The following is a 17378-nucleotide window of genomic DNA, read 5'->3' as shown; positions in this document are numbered from 1 at the left end:
AGCTGTCACCTGCTCTATACAGTTTCAAATCCATTAGAATTCATAACATGAAGCAGCTGAAACTGCTGCTAAGAGAACTTAAAGTTAAGTCTAAGAGAACTTAAGGTTAATTCTTCTGAGACAGCATCACAGGCATCCAGAGGCACTGAAGCAGTCATCATAGGACAAAGTCTGGGGTCTCCTGGTTGATGATGTACTCTAGCCAGCATCTTCCTTGAACCAAGAAGAAGCAAGTGTAGATTCATGGCAAAAGTCTAGATGAAAAACACTGGCTCCAAGACCCCAATAAGTACCTAATTCACTCTGAACCCCTCTCTGGACCTCTGCCCAGCATCACTGCTCTCTTCAGTCTGGTTTTCACACAGCCACGTGGGTGTGAACATACTCCGGGAGTCCTGGTGATTTCTAGATAACACTTGAGCTGAAATAGAGCCTAGCTGACTGAACACAGACAAGTGAAAAAGTCACAGAACAGTAAGTGGCAATTAGCAGAAGAGACTAGTTTCCATTACCTACTTTCGTAGTCATAGTTTCTGAGTCTGATATGTAAAGTCACACACAAAAATTAGCAGAAGAAATGAAAGAGAACAAAACCACCATTTTCTTAAAGGCTCACTTTAAATGGAAGAAATGTACTGTACTAGCCGTCAATGAACTAAAAAATAAACAACTACAATCCAGAAATGGTCATTAATTATGAAAAAGTTATCAATTTAAAATTAGTCTAAGAAAGCATTATTTTTGGATGATAAATTACAAGACATTTAATATCATGCCAGATTTAGTCATAACTTTGAAGAGAATAAAGAAGATAATAAGATAATTGATCAACCCAGAATACCAAATTTTGTACTAACCCTTATAAATACCACTTATTTACATACTATTTATTATACCAAGTGACAAAAAGTCACCCATGCTTGAATATCAGAAAAGTGTTAAGCTAAACAGATCTATTAATAAAAGGGATATTGGAGTCTGCAGAAAGAAGCACTTGTGTTGGACTAAAAACAGAAAGATTAGAAAATCTGAGACTCAATATCATATCAGATGGTCTCTATGGGGAAAATTTCAGTAATAAATTATATAATAATGAAGGCTTTTATGATATCATGCCATTCAAGTTCTTTTCTGAAAATTTTTTTCAAATAAGCTATCAAATACTAGTTAATAACCACTTATTACCACAAGAAAACTGCTACCCTCATAGACCTCCGGAGGTAAATACATCAATGCATTCGTCTAATAAGAGCTGAGCTGCCAGGTTAATAACTTTCCAAAAGCTGCCAAACAGACATTCTATGGCTAAATTGTTTACTACAGTTCTTAGCTGTCAAAAAATAAAGGTGCTTCTCTGCATCTGATTAAAATCAATAACAGCACCAAATTCGGCATCTCAGAAAGCAGGCAGGTAGACGTGTTCCTGTGTGAACTTACTCTACAGAGAATTCTCTGGGAACTTAACAATGGAGTAACAGGAAATTGCAAGGTAAAGGAACTACCAACTCAAGAAAATATCAGCTAATACCTTTGTTTCAAATCAAAGCTCAGATTTAAGATAAAAACTTAACCTGGTCCTTTGGAAATAACAAGTTACCAGAGGCCTTTGCTGCCGGCCCCCAAGTCTGTAAACACAGTCCTAATTATTCTGGTTATAATTTATGGCTCAACATTGGTATCAGGAATCAATCTCAAATCTCTTAAGCAGTCACAGGATCTGTTGCCTGACAGTAATCACCAACAGCAGCACCAGCTGTAACTCAGCACATCCCACGGTCCTAGGAAATATCACCAGCAATTTCAGCACTTTCCACCTTAACATAACACATGTATTTATTAATTCTCTCCCCCCTCCCTCTCTCTCTCTCTCTCTCTCTCTCTCTTTCTCTCCACCTCCCCTCCACCTCCACCCCCTCCAGGCTCATGGTAATATGACCTTTACATATTATTCTTTCTGAATTATTTTAGCATTTCATATTAATAATAAAGCTCATAAATGATATCATACACAAGTTGCTTGGCATTTCCATAAAACAGTTCAATATAATTTTATTTTCCTTAATGGCTCTTTCTAAGACATTCGGAAAATGTTTATTACCTCAAACAAACAGAAAACAGCAATAAAAAGTAGGCCACTATTATTATTGCTATGCATTTGCTCAGTGTGATTTGCTGAACAAATAAGGACTAACCCTCATAAAGCTACTAGTATCCTATTCTCGCTTGAAAATAAAAATATTAGAAGCCGAGTCCCAATGTGACACCACTGAGCTGCCTGCAAACGTCTGAAGGAAGACTAAGCATTTAGTATTTTCTCTTTTGTGATATCGAAGTAACCCCACTTTTCTGAGATAGCATCACACACTTTTCAGAACTGCCTGCAAAGGTGCCCGGAGCCACGTGATCTGGCATCCCACAGCTCAGTGGCACAAAGGTCTCACCTTGTTCCCGAGGAGGAGTCCCTCTCAACCAGCTGAGCTATGTGCCGCATGGCACATGCTCTATTCGTCCTCCCGTGTTTCCGAAAGGACTCCCTCAGAGCCTTCAAGCCTCAGTCCCAGGCTCATGTCAGGGGAGCTAAGGATACTCCCTGGAATGTTCCACAAATTAAACAGTAGAGGATGGGACCGCAAACAGAGAGAGAAAAAAAGCACTGCACAGAAAGAACTCTCCCTGTTTCTCAGCGTTACACAGCAGTTACCATTAGCCAAAGCCTCTTTTTCCCCCTCCTCCATTCTCTCACTCACCTTCAACGATTATTTGGCCTGTCAAGGCAGTGCTTAAGGAGATTAACCTGTTTGGTTTTTTTAAATTTTTGTTTTTGTTTTCTGCATGAAATCTCTTAGCTGGTAATATACCATCAGGCTTACTTGTTTCTTTGTTTTTCAGGAATATGAAAACATAAAATAAGAGAACAGTGTACAATTATAGTGTGGTTTGAAGACTGAACTGAATGAAAATCTACAGTGTATTGAGAATATTCATATTAAATGGATTCAATATCATTAACATTATTACAAGGAATTAGATTAAAAATGTAACCCAAAACAGAATGTATTACCAGTTACACCTTGATTTTAATATGGTAATTTTTCAGCTGCCTTTAGGGTTACTCTGGACTCTGTAAGAATGCTTTTTCGTTACAGATTCACTTGCTCTTTTCTCAGCCATAATTCCTCACCTAATCAATAGAACACAGAAAATCATGAGTGACTCTTTTCACAGTTTTGCCAGATGGTACTTAACTAGTACCCTTCTAATTGCAGAGCAGAGGAGGTAATTCATTATATGCAGTGGATGCCATAGGCTAGCATTTGTGTTTAATTGTCTCAGGGAACTCACAGGTGAGAAAGACCTCTGAAAAATGGGACAGTGGGGTAGAAAAACAAGTCACCAAAAATCAAGTCTGGTTTGCCTTTTCCTGACTCGGTATTCTGGGGCAAATCACCTAGATCATTTGGACTCATTTCCCATATTAAAAGATTGAGATAAGATGGTTATAGCTATTTTCTAAGTGGGTTTTTGTCCCAATGTCCAATAAATTCATTCTAAGAGGAATGTAGTGTGTAATTTATAATTTGTTAATTGCAGAGGCCCAGAATAGATAATTAACATGAAACACTACCCAAAAGAAATTTTTTTTTTAATCTGTAATTTCAATCCTATCTTGAAATCTAAATTTTTACCAAATTTATAGGAAAAGTTACACATTTCAATTTCACCTCCCTTTCCCCCTTCTCCTGCAGAGGTATTAAGGCCCAAACTCACCAAAGAAGGGAGAAGCAGGGGTTCCCTTTCACTCCCGGAAAATATCAAGTTGGCTTTGATTTGCTAGACAACAGTTTTACCCACACAACACCTTTTATCCTCACAGTATCTGAGAACTGAATATAAGCAGTAGTTTAAAAATATACACATTAATAAACCAAGGACTTGACAAACACAAGAAGGAAGATGGAAGAGAGAAAAGCATTTTAAGAAAATGATCCTGCGATTTAAATGATTCCAAATCAAAGTTTACGTCAAATTTGAAAACGTTACCAGGGTTCTTGAGAAGGCCCTGGATGAGTCACTCTTGCTGAATGCGCTCTACCCTTAATCTGACCCAGAATATACAAGGCCAACCCAAGTGCAGAAGGAGGCCAGAGGAGAAACAGGAAGTATTCATGTCACTCACCATCATGTATAAAGCTGTTAAGCAAGTGATATTTCTTATCATAGAGAATTAAATCTGTGTATCGAATGCCTTCATCATGGCATTATTTGAACACAAGAAATGTCTCATTCCACTGAATGGCAACTTCTGTAAGTGATTTCATTAAAAATACGGCTGTTATTCGGAAACTAGTAATTTCATACTCAAAGGGACTATTCCTAGTATGCCTTCAAGTTATATTTGCACCCTGTACTAACAGAGCTGAGATTTCGCTGCTTTTCTTACTGCATAGTCAATATATAGTGCAGAGAGCTGGAGGCTGTCCTCCCCCATGCACCATAAACACCAGTTGTCATCTAAGAATAGACAGTGTTTGCATTTGTGTTACTGAAACAGCAGAAGGTATATCATGACTTCATTACCATTTCCCAGATGACTTTATAAAATATGGAGTTAAAACTCAATCTTTTAACTTTATTTGCTGGTTTGCAATGGGCATGTTTTTGGCATTTGGGGAAAGAAAATTCTTTGTAGTGAGGGACTGTCACACACATTGCAAGACGCAGGGCATTCTTGACCCCTGGGCACTGACTGCCAGTAGCTTCACCCGGTCATTGTTATGACCAAAATACCCTCATGCATTTTCAAAAGCCTCTTAGTGAATGGCATAACCCACGACCCCAGACCCACAGCTGATGAAAACTAGACCATTGGCACAAGGAAAGGTCAGGCTAAACTTTATCATGTAATCTACAGACTTCCAGATCCTTACTCCTCTATAAAGTCAAACATCCAAATTTCAGAGCCCTGTCAATTACACACATAGCCACACTCTTATCAAAATTGTTCAAAAGGAACACTGCTATTTAGCCACAGAGACTTTTTCAAAGCTGGAACAATCTTAGAAAGTATTAACTCGAGCACCTTTATTTTATAGATAAGGAGACTAAAGTCCAGAAAAACCAAATGATTTGCCTGAGTTCACAGATGCTAATTAATACCAGAAGCAGGATCAGAGCCCACCTCCTCCTAGTTTCCTTCCCTTCCACTCTCCCCAAACCATAGATTACAAAGTAAAGAACGATCTTTTGAAACATCTCTCCAGCCATTGTTTAAATATAAAATTTTACCTGTGGTGAGCCAGAAGGTTGACTTTCTTACGCCTGAAACTTTTTTTTCTGACAATTCTGTCCTGAATAATATTTTCACACACCACTAAGAACTTACTTTTAGAAAAGTTAGTATGTACCTATTGAAAAGCTGTTTTTTAAAAATCCAAGGTAATACTCTTTTTAAAAAAAAAAAAGGAAAAGTCCTCAAGTCTTTTCTAGTGAATCTGGATGCTGTATTTTCAAACAGAATTGTTTTAAGTCTTAAATACACCCTCCGACCAAAAACCAAATGCAACAGTACAACACAATAATGAACAAAGGCTAGTCAATGCAATATTGCCTGCTCTCTCTTTAAAGTAATGGCATACAGTCAATAAATATCTTAAATACATTCATTGTGTTCATTAATGGGAAAAAACAACCCAGTATAAAAATTTATGACTTCCGTTTTTCCCAAAATGTTTTTTTGTTGTTTACCATCAGTATTAGTGTTGCATTAACTATCAGTAGACTGCCAATCTCTTGTCTGCATGTGCTTTTCAAAATAAATATCTCAATTAGTAAAATACTGAATGCAGTTTTTTGAGTTCTTAATTTAATTCCCAATTTTACAGCTGTTCAGGCATCTGGACTATTATCATTAAAATGTTTCAAATTGAACACAACTTAGATATTCAGGGCTCTGGGCTACTCACAAAGAATGTTAAACTTTTATCTTGTAGTTCTAGAAGAAAGTACAGGATCTAACTACTCAATGTCCTTCTGCATATAAAGTAATTGACTTCTGTGGGATTCACCCACCTGCGCCACGAGCAGGCAGCATAGAAAAAATAGGAGAAAAGGCTACACAAAACTAAAGTCACACAACACAAAACAGCATTTTGAGGAGAATTAACATCTTTAGTCAATATAAGACAACATATACTTTTAACCACTCAAGCCATTTAGATATACCCTTAACTAATTTTATCGTGATTTCCAAATGCCATTTTTGAATAGGTAATGGTCCTTAATTACCTGGAGGCCTTGTTAAAAAATTCAAATGGCTGGGCCCAGGTGGGTCTCAGTAATTTGCATTTCTAACAAGTTCCCAGGTGAAATTGATGCTGCTGGTCTTGGGACCACACTCTGAACTGCTACTTTAAAGGATTTTAAAAATACTTTATTTTTACAGTTATCAATAATAAGAAGCACATTTTTCGTTTTTACCTAGCGTGTGAGGTGCATACACGCACACACACAAAAAAAGGAAGTTAAAACATGAAACAATTCTTACTTTTACTATATATAATGAACACTGATTTTTTTCTATTCCATTCCATCCTGTTCTATCCCTTTTCATTTAAAAGGAAACACTGGTCATGAACCACTGACTTGATTTTATGACCACTGATAGAGCAAGACCTATAGTTTGAAAAATACTGCTCAGGAATCCCATGTTCATCATTTAATTTAATAATAACTGTTGACATGTATTGACATTTACCAGATGCTAGATAGCCTTCAAGTCTCTTTGCATGCTCACTTCATAAACTAAAAACTCATAACAATACTATGGAGTAGGTATTATTAAATGCCCATTTTCACAGAGAGGAAATCTGTGGTTCAAGGAGGTTAATACAACTTGCCCCAGGTCACAGGGTTTGTGTGTATCAGAGCCAGGTTGGAACACAGGTTTAATTCCAGAGTATAATGATAAAGTATGGTATAATATCTCAGAGTAAGATATTTTACTTTTGAATCCCAGATCTACCACTTAGTGGCTGTGTGACTTTGGTAAGTTACTGACTCCCCAAGTTTCCATTTTCCCATCTATAAAAGAGAGATGATAATAGGTCCTACTGATGTGGGAGCTCGAGGATTAAAGGAGATAACCCAGGACAGGAGTTTGGCATAACTAGCACATAGTAAGCCTTCAATAATTGTTACCTATTGTTAGACACAGAAACTGACTCATTTGTCACATCATACACTGCCTCGCTTCCCTTGGCTTCTACTTTCCAGTACTATCTCCGAATTTGCCTTTTCTCCTGATTCCTTGGCTTCTGACACTTATTATCCTGTGACCTTGCTTCTCCCCTTCTCCCATCCATCCTCCTCCAGCAGCTCCATCTGTTGTGTGGGAGTTCTCAGGGCTCCTCACCCAGATAATTCCTTGTAACCTCCACCTGTTTCTAGGCACCAAAATTCAAGCCTCCCCCACAGAACCTCCCAACTTGAGCCTAACCCCATAGACACAGAAAAGTTATTCCATGATGAAAGTGTGAGTTGTTACCAAAGTATGAAATCTCTAATCAGCAAATGACAAACGTGAGAGGGCTAGTCCTTCTGTATACCCATAGATGCCTTTGTATAAAATTGTTGGCGCTGCCCTTGACCATTTCACAGTAACAATTAAACCATAACGGGATACAAAAACCAAAACGGAATTCTGAAGTTGGTACTCATGTGGCTAAATCATATACTCATGATTTTTATGAGTACTCATGTAGTTTTATGTAGTTTTATGCAATTAGGTGCAACAAGATAACATCAGGCTCCTTTGACTCCCCTAGCTCATCTTTTCTTGCTAGAAGTTTCTTCATATAAGAAATTTTAAAACCAGATATTCACAACACAATAAAACAATCAAAGATGACACCTCAAGGAGGCTGGAGAACTTTTTTCTCTAGGTATCTTTACAGATAGGAGTGAGATGCACTCCAACAGTTCCTGTGATAAATGCTCCTTTCCTGAGAAAGACTAGCTTTGAAATTACTTTCTCTATTGCCCATTTCATTTCTGTGTGCCCAGTGAGTACTGCCACCACTAACTCCACTTTTCTCCGCTTCTCGGTTGCTACCCCCAGAGAAATAATCCTTTCCTTCTATATTTTAGCTTTTTCTTTTCTTATTTTTTAATTGAGGTATAGTCAATTTATGATGTTATATTAGTTTCAGGTTTACAACATAGTGAACTCAATATTTTTATAGATTATACTCCATTTAAAGTTATTATAAAATATTGGCTATATTCACCATGCTATACATTGCAACCTTATATCTTATTTTATACCTAGTAGTTTGTACCTCTTAATCCTCTTCCCCTATCTGGCCCCACTCCTGCTCCCCCAATGGTAACCACTAGTTTGTTCTCTGTGAGTCTGTTTCTGTTTTGTTATATTCTTTCATTTGTTTTATTTGTTTAGATTCCACATATAAGTGAAAACATACAGTATTTGTCTTTCTCTGTCTGACTTACTTCAGTAAGCAAAATACCCTCCAGGTCCATCCAGGTTGTTGCAAATGGCAAAATCTCATTCTTTATTAATGGTTATATAATATTCCATTGTATATATACTCCACATCTTCTTTATCCATATATCTGTTGATGGACACCTAGGTTGCTTCCATGTCTTGACTACTGTAAATAATGCTGCTATGAACATTGCGGTACATATATCTTTTCGTATTAATGTTTTTATTTTCTTCAGATACATACCCAGGTATATAAAGAGCTCATACAATTCAGTATAAAAAATGATAAAATGATTAAATGGGCAGAAGACATAAATAGACATTTTTCCAAAGAAGACATTCTGATGGCCAACAGGCACATGAAAAGATGCTGAACATCACTAATCATCAGGGAAATTCAAATCAAAACCATAATGAGATATCACCTCACATCGGTCACAATGGCTATCATCAAAAAAATAACAAATAATAAATGTTGGTGAGGATATGGAGAAAAGGGAACCCTAGTACACTGTTGGTGGGAATGTAAGTTGGTAAAGCCACTATGAAAAACAGTATGGAGTTTCCTGGGGAAAAAAAAAAAAAAAAAAAAAATATATATATATATATATATATATATATATATATATATATAATTTATTTATTTATTTATTTATTTATTTCAGCTTTTTGAGTTGGGTCTCTAGTCCTCAGCTCTAGGACCACCTGCCCCCTTCTCTCTCTGCCACCTCCAACTGTTGCTCACAGTGTTCCTGGGGTACACTTAATGGTGGATATAAACTTGGTTTACTGTAATACAGTGCACTGTTCATGAAAATACAAGGGCTGCATCTTTATAGTCATCTTTTTACTATAATTTGATGCACCCAATATTAAAAGTACTGACATATAGAAAGTACTGACATATAAAACTTCTCATAAGACGTTTTGCCTAAAAAAAAAGAAGCCCACCCCTTACCTGGGGTTTCCTGGGATCATTTCACAAATAAAATACTTGCCCTTGGGGTAAACGTCTGGGAATTAAACAATAAGGATAGATCATTGTAGTTTCATGGACCATATCTTTGCTGTTCACCTCTCACTAGAAGAAAAGTCTGGTCAAGCCAATCAATATAGATTGATTCAGTTACCAGCCTATAGTAGAGGGAGCTTCTTTTCTCATGAGAGAACCCTGATGGTGGCAATCCATCCCAGGGGCCTCAACTTATTGGCACCAGAATGTCATCTAAAAGACCTGCAGGAGAACTTCAAGGCCAGTTCCTGGAGGCCATATTGGGACCAGGGTCTATACTGTATGTCAGACTCATTGAAACACAGATCATCATTCTAAAATTACTATTGAAGAGAAGAGCACTGAGAGGAGGTGATATATTAGAAATAGCAGGGTATTTGGATTCAGATAGATTTGTTTTTCGCAACTCCATACGCCTTACTAACTATAATGTCTTGAGTAAGTTTTACCTCTTTGAGCCTAAACTTCCTCATACAGTGGGAATAATATATCTGAATTAGATATAATATAGTTTACTTCTAGAATTATTAATTATTTCTAACTATTTCTAGAATTAGAAGTAGTGTATGTTAAAAAATCTCATGGAGTGCTTGGTATGGGCTGGCCAAAAAGTTCGTTTGGGTTTTTCCATAAGACATTACGAAAAACCTGAACGAACTTTTTGGCCAACCCAATACTCAGTAGGTACTTAATTCATTAGAGTGCTTATTATTATGAAAGTCTATGTGACTTAAAGAGAGAGAAAAACTCAGGACAAAATGAGAGTTATTTCCCCTCAGGAAATTTGAAAAATTACTATCTTTTCTGAGGACTCAATTTGATGGGCAGAATACAGCCCTAATTACAGATCCTAATTATGACTTTAGTCTCAATTTACTGATAGCTTTCATTTGTACGAAAAAGAAAGTTTTCTTTTCTGCTTCTCAGAGATATTCCTGAGGGCACTCTTCTATATGTTTACGATATGCATATTGAAAAGAACTCACATGTTTGGTCTTAAGTACCCACTTTCAAAATTACCGGGATATGATTTTCTTTCTAAGGTTTTCAAGAAATGTAAATTTGAGGCAAGCCCATTTTATCTATCAGGGAGTATAAAATCAGTACCTAGAATGTTTCAAGGAACCACAAAAAATAATCTGGAAAAATTATTGGCTCTGAAATACTAAAGCTACAAAATAGAATTTTATAAATATTTAACTACATGTCTTAAAAAAGTTAAAAAAAAAAAAAAAAAGTAGAGGTAATTCAGTCTATTTCCATAATGGAATTGAATTAACTTTTAACTTAGTTAAAAGGTAGGGGTATGTTAAGTGCATTAAAGTAAGGCTAAAAGGATGCAAACCGTGTCATTAGAAAACCTCAACAAGGGTACAACTGTGCATCAAATTTAGTTCTGAGTTTCTTGGGTGACAAGCCAAAATGAGAAACATGGTGATTTTTAGCCTCTTTTCTTCTAAGAAAAGAAACACCACTAGTTAATCAGAAGAGACACACTTTTAAAGTGGTTAAAGGCAAAGATGAATTTATAGACATCTCTATATAAGGAATATTGAAATACATAACAAAAAGTGCCAAGATGTTTTCCATGGAGCCCGTCTCTTTTCTACTGACTCCCAGTAAAAAATAAAAAGTATTATATTAAAGCATAGTGAATGAAGACAATGTAACAAAAAGGAGTTATAATATGATTAGGATAGGTAAATTTCCAGTCATATAATTTGATAAAAATAGAGAACATGGAAGATTTAGAAAGCTGAGTAGACTATTACTCTTAAATATCAATGGTTGCTCTTCCAGTCTTCTCAGAGATACTATATAAAGAGCAACTTGAGCAACTTGAACTATATATGGTCCCTGGATAGTGCCTGAAACACAAGTATTATGCATTTTTTATTGACAAATTATCCACATGCTAAACGGCAGTTATGCAAGTGACAAAAGTATCACCGCCCTGAAAATGAAATAAGCCCATTTGTATTTTGGCTCAAAGGGAGTGTAACCCTCACCTCCCTTCTACAGGTTAGGCAGCAGTAATAACTGCAGACAAAAACAAAGTTTTTCCAGGAAACAACTTTGAGCGTAAATGTTCAAATGAGATGAAAACAAAACCAATATAATAAAAAAAATCAGTAAAACAAAAGTAGGTGCCCTTTTGAATTTCCTCCTCTCCTTCCACCTCCCTATTCCCCTTTAGTTAAATCTGATTCCCTCAAGCACTAGCACTCCAGATAATTATTAAATAGCCAAAATTAGTATTTCTGTTTTGTTTTATTAATTAAGATTATTGCCCATTCCACAGGCAACAGAATCCATTATTAGTCCTCATAGCTAAATCCAGGACCTCCCACTGGGATCTGGCAGATTACAGATTTTACAATATAATATAAAAAACAATTGTGGAAGATGTATATCTATTCTAACTGTTTCTACTCTCTTTAAACTCAAGTGTATTTTGTAATTTCAAAAAGGAAAAATGGTTCCACACTAGATTTTGTTTTGTTTTGCTTTTACTTTAGAATAGCAAAAGCACAAAATTTCATCTATTCTAGGAATTAAGTAGGCTTGTGTGGGCTGGTCTGGAAAGTGAATTATGTTTGGTATCACTGTCACTTTTGGAAAGTGAACCCTGAGTCCAAATAGACATTTTTGAAATGAACTTTGGGGCAATAACTACCTGCATAAATTGGAGTCCACCACTGCTTTTTTCATTCATGACTTTGCTTGCTCATTCACTTAGGAAACATTAACAGATGCCGACTGTGTTTCAGACACTGTGCTAGGCACTAGATGCAGGTGGTTCCCTCACCACCAATACACTCATTAAGGAACTCACTGTAGTGGGTTGGGGGGTTGCATAAAAATTATTAAAATAATTATTCACAGTATGTTTAAAACATCATGGAAGCAGATAAGATGAAATGATTAATTCTTCCTGCACAGAATTGGGTAAGTCCTCCAAAGGAAGTTCCACTTCAAGTGGACCACCAATAATCAAGAGGGGCTTTCCAGGCAGAGGGCATTCCAGGAGAATGAAACCCAGCAGCAAGAAATCAGAAGTATGAAGAGTGAGAGGCCCTTGTGTAGGAAGACAAAACTAAAAAGGAAGGGCTTTGAAGAGCTTTTAGTTGCTATACTAAAGCGTTTAAAGTTACTTTTATAGATCTTTGGGATCTATCAAAGGTTTTAGAACAAGGGACTTATACAATTAGATCTGCACTTTATAAAGATTAATTGTGGCAATGCCACAGTAGAATGGAGATGCTGCTTAAAAGCACACATGTACATAGTAACCTCTGAAAACTGAACACTCTTTGAGTCTTTATCACAATAATCCCTCCACTTCCAAATGTGCTTTTACTTAGCTGCTGAAACCATCATAATCTTGTAAAGTTTGAGTTCATATAGCAAAGACAGATGGGTTACCATTGCAAGACTCAATATGAAGTTCCAACTCTTCACATGAAGAGCATTAACTTCATGACTAAGTTGCCTATTTACGACTTTAATTTTAAATACCTTTCTCCATCTGGGAGAAATATTAATCCTTTAACCACAAGTTTAAGTGTAAACAGGCATCTTTTTATTTTAAATCTCTTCTGCTTTTTTCCTCAGTAAAGTGTGATCAAGATAGAATGGATACCTCAAGTTCTCATTATCATCAAGCTTCTCCACACTCATGTATGACCAATTGGGTGGCTGTTCCTCCTTACTGGGCTCCAAGCTGGGGCTCTATCCACCTCCCCCATCTTATTTTTCCAAGGCATTCGGCTTTACCAAAAATTGAAACAAGGCAGAAAGAAGGAATCAGCATTACATAAGCTCAACTCATGGGGAAAGAACCCTTCAACATTGGGCAGAAAAATCACAGGAGAATAAGCACAGGTAACAAAGACAGTCCTACAGCACTGCAAACGCTAAGAACAGTAACCAAATGCATGGCCTGGACTTTGCAGTGGCACCACCTACTTTCAGCCTTGAGAAACCAACCTGGACACTGACAGAGCCAGAGAGGAAACACACTTCAATGGGCCAGTAGGTCACAGAAAAACTATTCAGGGCACTGTTGGTAAACAACAACTCGGCTTTGACCAAGACAGCAAAATAAACAGACTCAAACTACTCAGTGCCACCTGCTGCACATTCCTTGCCCTTCCTGCCCCACCACACCCCTGTTTCCCTTAACCCACACCCTCACCCTAGAGAGCCCAAGATCACACAGTAAATAAAACCATGAGGATGAAAATTCTCAGAGCTTTGGCCATTGCTATCCTGAGCAAAACCTGAAAGGATTTCACCGAAAATTTCAGTCCAGAACACTTCCTTCCCACTTTTACACTTAAATCTATATTCTTGTCTGGAAGGGTGCATTGCTATTTGTTCTGCAGGGATTATTTTTCTTGAGAACGCAATTCTTCCCCACTTACTCAAGTCTTTATTTTCAAAATGGTTCAGATTCACTGTATATACAGCCCAGAAGAACGTAACTGAGAAACCATCCTCCTCTCAAAACCAAGCCCCTGAGATTAAGTAATAAAACCAAATACCACAGTTATTTGCCAAGGACAGACTGAGTTTCAACAGCCTTTCACATGTAGAAAGGATTACAGATTCTCCTTCCTTTTATCACTCTAGTTGTGTATTCCTTACATACATCTCAAACTAAATTCCAGATCTGAAAAAGTTCACAGGTTTTTCCCTTGTTCCCACTTAAAGGTCTTCCACCAAGAACATACCTCCTCTGAATGGAAGGAGGATTTTATTTATTTTAAGGTTTTGTCAATATCTCAGTCCTCCAAGATGTCTAAGGTGAATTCTCTGACAACTCAGTAATGGCTCTAAAGAGAACAGATTTCTCGACTTGCTACCTGAAGGTCAGGCACTCAGGGAGACAAAAAGGGGAATTGTATCATTGGGCTCTCTTGGGGGTTGAACTATCCCCAGAGAAGAGGAAGTATTAAGAAATTTAAAAGGCAGAGTGAGATCATAATAAGTCTAACGTGGGCTTTATATTTGTTTTCTGGCTTTTTCTAATATATTAATTCTGTTTTTTTTATGTTTTATGATGTCCAGATTAATACCAACATCCATTCTTGCCCTTAAGGGTTGGTTTTGAGTTCTAATTAGAATAAGGGGACAGCTTGCTTGTATTTAATCTGTCTGTCCATCTTCTCAGTAATTGAGTAAAGCTCTTACCTCTACTGTAAATATCACTGGGTTTCAATTGATTTGTCCTACTTAGCAGACGCAGTGACACATATTATTGTTTTGCTTATGGATAAGCAGACACTTTACAACTTTTATATTTCAAATACCCAGCATGATTTTTTTCCCTCATTTTAGAAAGAGGTGAAATAATAATGTCTTGCTAGGTTTAAAGAAAAAAAAAAGAGTAATATAAACTGTGAGGGAAGCAGAAATAGCTTGGAAATGATATTTTAAATGAATTAATATATGCATAGACTACAAGGGAGTCTGGGCTCCCTATTACTAGCTGGTATTGAAAACCTAACATCTCTAAGGAATCCAGAGTAATATTCTCCCCCTTTCTACTTGGGGACTTGTACAATAAACATTTTTTAAATGAGAAGTATTTTTAAAATTAGAACATATTACATATTTATCCTCAAAAGAGGTTGGATACCTCCTCGAAAAGTTACTCTTTAAAAAATCTAAACAAAATCTTTTGGGTGGCTTAAAATTCACCAAAGATTCGCTAACGCTCTGTTTACAATGAAAGTGTTATTATTAAAACATACCTCTGTATGCCTGTTATCTAGGAAACTCTTATAATATTGATATAAGACACCAGCAGAAACAAGCAGAGGGGAAAGGGAGGATAGATACTAATGGAAGTGAACTGCACAGAGTTTTCAATTCCCTCTATTTTTAAGCTTAGAAGCGCGAACCACCAGCTTGCGTTGTTTTTATCCATTTAAAAATAATAAAAGAGCATTGTTTCCCATCATCTACACACGCGCGTACGCGCACACACACACACACACACGCACACACACTGCACCAGCACGGGATTCCTGCGATCCCTCCTCGCCCCCTGCAGCCCCCGCCCCTGTCGCAGGCAGCTGTGCCCGCAGCCCCCACGCGCAGGCGAGGCCGCGTCCCAGCCTCCCGCGGTGGCGCCGGAGCACACCTCCCCCCCCCCCCCCCCCGCGGCGTCACCTACCCTCCTCGGAGCGCACGACAGACGGAGGACGGCGACTGCTCCGAAGAAAAAGGCCCCCAGGACAAGCCAGGGGAAAAAAGGAAAAGAAAAAAGGGGGAGAGCAGTCTCCTTACTTCCCACAATAAGGGGAAGTGTTGCGCCCATGCACTTGGTAGCTCCGCAGCTGTAGTTTTGGAAGAAATACGCGGCGGCAGAAGGAGCTGCGGCTGGGGTGGAAATTGTGGGTGTTTCCCCCCAGCCGCCTGCGCCGCGATCCTCCCCGGTCCCCGCGGCAGCCTTGACAGCTCCCCTGGCCTTCGAGACCCTCCGAAGCCCCGCCGGTTTCCACCCGGAGCTGGACTGAGTTGCCACATGCACTTGAGAAATCCTAGCAGTTGCGCAAAGAAGAGTCCCAGAAGTTAGAGTGACTGTGTGTGAATGTGTAAATGTACAGTACAAGAGGCTGGAACAACTGAGCCGGGCCAACCCTCAGACGCAGCCCTGGGTTTCAGATTTCATTTGGCAACTGGCAGCTTCAGAAGATTCGAGCCGCACTACTGGGGAGGCCGGGAGGAGCCCTGTCCTCGCCCAACGCCTCACTGCTCGTCATCTTAGAGCCTGAGTGACTGCCGGGCGCCCGGCTCCCCAGCGGCCAGGCAGAGCCCTGCCTCGGTCCCCCTGCAGCTGGCATCACTCGTTTTACTTCATGTACATCATAGACACACATTGATCACAGATCTGGGGCTGTGGGTGCGGAAAAGAATGGAGAAACCATGTCTCCCACCCCCTAGAAACTGCATTTCTTTAACCAACCGCCCCCCGCCCCCTCCCCCGCCCCCACCACAAGGTTTTACTTGCCTCCCTCAGCTATCTATGTAAAATCTTATTTCTCCAATCAGAATTACCTGGGTCATTAAACCTGTATTCCTAGAAATGTTTATTTAGATGGATGCCCTCTAGTTAGATCTTTAGAGGAACTGGAAGAATAATTACTTCCTTATCATGGTTTAAGAGCTCTCAAAATTACACAGTATGAAAGAAAGAGGACAGAGTAGTAAACATTTTGCTGATGCAGCCCCCCTCTCCTCCCACTACCAAAAACGTCAATTTCAAATCTAGATATTACAGTACTGGTTACCTGGAATGCCAACTCAATTATTCAAAAAATTTTATAAAGATCTCTGCTTTAGATTATTTAAAAATCATCACTAGATTTCTTTAAGACACAAAATAAGAGTATTCTGACTCGGGATCTCCAGTGATACGGATGAGCACACATTCAAATTTAGAAACACCAAAAATAAAAGTCTGTGTGGACACATGTTTTTTTCTCTTTTATTCTTTCTCTGGTTTCTTGGAGTCTTTCTTTCTGGTGATCTGCCCCATCCCGGTCTGATGTCCCACTAGAAAATTGATTTTCTGGCGGAAGAATTCTCAGCCATTTAATGAATCAAATTAAGTTCTGCAGGGAAAAAATTCTTTGGGCATTTCCTTTTTAAAATGTGTATGGAATTCCTACCCAGAAGCAATGTAGCTTATTTTCTAATTGGTAGGAACAAATGTCCTTTATCAACTCATGTGGCTTCACATGTTCTACCTGCACCCTGGCAGGTAAATGCCAATGGGCAGTTTTAGATGAAAGCTGGAAAACAATGAAATTAACCAAAATGAAATCTGCACACACTTGATGGACTCAGGA

General features: G+C 38.2%; 1 protein-coding gene and 1 long non-coding RNA gene across 2 annotated transcripts in view; one reads left to right on the top strand and one right to left on the bottom strand.

Moving 5' to 3' along the window:
- ARHGAP24 (Rho GTPase activating protein 24) overlaps window positions 1–16106 on the bottom strand; it is a 510476-nt gene extending 494370 nt beyond the window's left edge. Inside the window, exon 1 of the mRNA XM_082463237.1 lies at window positions 15701–16106. The gene's annotated coding sequence lies outside the window, so the exon portion shown is untranslated. The remainder of the gene's footprint in view (window positions 1–15700) is intronic.
- LOC309661547 overlaps window positions 1–17378 on the top strand; it is a 544407-nt gene that overhangs the window by 274108 nt on the left and 252921 nt on the right. The gene's annotated exons all lie outside the window — the stretch shown is intronic.

This window comes from Balaenoptera physalus (assembly GCF_965194825.1).
Source record: "Balaenoptera physalus genome assembly, chromosome: 5".
Taxonomy (NCBI): domain Eukaryota; kingdom Metazoa; phylum Chordata; class Mammalia; order Artiodactyla; family Balaenopteridae; genus Balaenoptera; species Balaenoptera physalus.
Note: the sequence above shows the minus strand (reverse complement) of the source record. Positions and strands in the feature narration are given on the sequence as shown.